The sequence below is a fragment of the Gossypium arboreum genome, chromosome 11 (assembly GCF_025698485.1).
Source record: "Gossypium arboreum isolate Shixiya-1 chromosome 11, ASM2569848v2, whole genome shotgun sequence".
NCBI lineage: Eukaryota > Viridiplantae > Streptophyta > Magnoliopsida > Malvales > Malvaceae > Gossypium > Gossypium arboreum.
Genome location: NC_069080.1, coordinates 116142923 through 116146129, shown reverse-complemented (window position 1 = coordinate 116146129; position 3207 = coordinate 116142923). Strand labels below are relative to the sequence as shown.

Genomic DNA, 3207 nt, shown 5'->3' with positions numbered 1-3207 from the left:
AAATGGAAAAAGAATCATCAAAATACTTAATATCAGAAATTATTTATTAAAATAAGCAGAATACAATAGGTTCAAGAGAAGTGGATATGGGTTCTGCCTTTAATGGTTAACTCTTGATACGGGAATTCATCGTTTCCCCTAACATCCAGACACAAATGAGATTGAAATGGATAAACCCAGAAAACCCAAAAAAAAATTTAAAAAAAAAGGGAGTATCTCAATGTTTTGGGCAATTCCAAATTTGATATTAAAAGAATAATTAATATCAACAACTAATTTTCATCAAACAACCAAATCACAACCTAAATTATTAATTAAATAATAAAAAAAAAGAGAGAGAACTTTAAAAATAAAATTACCCACAACTTGTTTTACAAGAAAAAATTACATAGTTATATATAAGATTACAATCCGAGAACTACCTCTACTTCATCATCAAATTTACACCTACTTTGCAAAACAAAACCGCCAATTCCTTTCCCCTCATTTCGTTGCCTTCTTAGCTGCTTTCTTAGCCGGCAATTTCACACTCTTCGGCTTTTTTGCCACCACCGATTTCTTCTTTGCTGGAGCCTTTACTTTCTTCCCCGTTGAACTCGTTTTAACCATCTTCGTCACCTTAGTTGGCTTAGTCACTGCTTTAATTTTAGGCTTAGGTTTCACCGCAGCTTTGGCCTTTGCCTTCACAGGCGTTGCGACTTTTAATTTTGCTTTTGGTTTTGCCGGGGCTTTGACTACCATAGGCTTTGGTTTAATTGCAGCAGAAATAGTTTTGGGCTTCGCGTTGGCAGGCTTTTTAACAACGAAAGAGGCCAGAGGGAGCTTGTAGGAAGTTTTGACTTTAACAAGGTTCCTTGAAGCAACAAATTTCTTCACCTGAACGAGTAAAATCTTCCGAAAATTCGAGGGCAACTGCTAATGCTTTTCTTTAATGAATTTTGTGATGGCATATTGGCTCGATCCTGTTCTCTATTTCAACGAAATGATCGCATCATATATCATTTGCAGAAATCAATCATGAACAAAAATCAGATTAAAAGCCAATCAAAAATCAGATTACACCTAGGGTTCCTAGAGGGAGAAAATACCTCAAGAAAAGGAGGATGTAAAGAAGCATGTCTCGGCTTCTTAACACTAGCGGTTTTCTTCTTCGCGATAGAAGTTGCGGCGGAGGCGGTAGCGGTGGCCATGATTCAACAAATAAATTTTACGAGGTGTAAAATATTTAAATTTCTTTTTCTTCATTTGGATTATGTTGATTTTATTATTAATAATAAAGGAGGGAAATTTATAAAGGAAATGGAGAAAGCTTATTGGTGGAAAAGGAAATGACACAGATCAAATTTGCCATTCAAAAATTTAAATTTTGGCCATTAGATTGGAATATTATTAACGGTTGAGATAAGGAATTTGGGTAAGGTGCAGATCGTGAAGGGCAAAAGGAAAGTAGTCTTTGAGGTTCAAGGTTGAAAATGAGAGTTGGGGATTGTATTTTCTTTATATGCTTTTATGGTAATCGATTCAGTTTCTAGGTTAGGATCCAATGAGTGTTTAATTGGGAAACTTAATTAAGAAAATTGAGAGAGAAGCGGTCAAATTAGGGTTTTTCTGTGATGAAATTCTAACATATTTTTAAAGAATTTTGCTTAATAAATTGGGATTTTTGAATCATATGTAATTTTAGGATTGTATTGTGGTTATGTGGTTGAACAATTTCAAAACTCCGATAATAAATGGATTCAAAACTATGATAGTAAGATAACCTAAGTTGAACGATTTTTATATGAGTTAAAGCGATAATTTATGGTATTAAAATTAAATTAATAAAATTATTTTAAACAAACAATTCATATTAACCGTCTATTGAGTCTTAGCTCGATTAACATGGGTATTGTTGCTAATGCAGGAGGATGTGAGTTCGCGTGCGCTAAAGCTCATTATCCTCCTATTTATATGTAATGACCCAAAATTCACGGGTATCGGAAAAGAACATTATTGGGCCTCCGTCTTCGCGAAATGGGTTTGTAAATAATTAATAGAAATATTTATGAGTTTAGGAATGTGTATAATTAGGTTTTAATTAAGTGAATTTAGCTTAATTTAGAGTAACTAGTAAAAAGATTAAAGTGAATAAAACGTAAAAGATTATTTGTAGATTAAAAGAAAGTAAAAAGGACTAAAAGGTAATTAAACTAAAATCATGAAATTGAGGCTGTTTATGTTTAAAAAAATCTGAGATTTCATATTTTTAAGTTAATATATATTATTATATTATTATATAACAAAGATATTTATGTTTTATTATTATTATTATTATTATTATTATTATTATTATTATTATTATTATTAAGTAATGAAAGAAAGAAACAAAAGAAATAAAATAGAAACAGAACAGGGGACGAAACAGAAAGAAAAGAAAAAGAGAAAAGAAAAGAAGAAATTTAGGGTTTTTAAAGTTCGATTTTAAATTGGCAAGTTAAATTAAGTCATTTTCTTGTAATTTTGAATTTTATGAACCTAGAACAAAATATTATTAAGTATGTGTTGAAATTTTCAAAGATATTAGATTTTAGACATTAAATTTTATTGAGTAAAAGTGTGAATTGAGGATTGAATTAATAGAATTTCTAACTAGAAGTGGGAGATAGATTAAATTGTAGAATAAGTTTTAAATTTTGTATGATAGGGACTAAATTGCAAGAATTTTGAAATTAGGTATTTATGATGAAAATTAGATAGTTAAGTTTAAGTTTAGTTGAAATTTGAGTAGAAAGGAGATATGAATTGAGATGGAAAAATAAATGAATTTAGTTAGGACTAAATTGAAATTAAGATAGAAATTGAATAGAAATTTAATTATTCAATATAAATTAGTGTTGTATTAATAATATAAATTATTTTTATTTTCGTAGCTAATAAAGAACTCGAGACATCCACAAAGAAAGGAAAAGAGAAGGTTGACGAAGAGTAATCCGAGAATTACAGTTTGTATTTCTATAAACCAAACTTAACATTTAAATTGTTGTTTTTTTAATTTGATGCGTATGGAAAGGTATTAAGGTAAGTATTAGTGTTTTGATAATGAATTGAATGTATGTAAATTTGTGATCATTGTGAAATGGATATTGAAATAATTAATTACTGTGAATTGGGAAATGAATTGAATACCCTATTAACTGTATCGGACTGTAACACTCCTTACCCGAG

At 29.7% G+C, this 3207-nt stretch overlaps 1 long non-coding RNA gene across 1 annotated transcript; it reads right to left on the bottom strand.

The window, feature by feature from the left end:
* Positions 1-223: 223 nt before the first annotated feature.
* On the bottom strand, positions 224-1462 carry LOC108472011 (uncharacterized). The gene is made up of 2 exons (XR_008273924.1): positions 1089-1462; positions 224-969 (listed from the first exon to the last, which is right to left on the bottom strand). It is a non-coding gene; the product is annotated as an uncharacterized LOC108472011 (long non-coding RNA).
* Positions 1463-3207: the final 1745 nt, after the last annotated feature.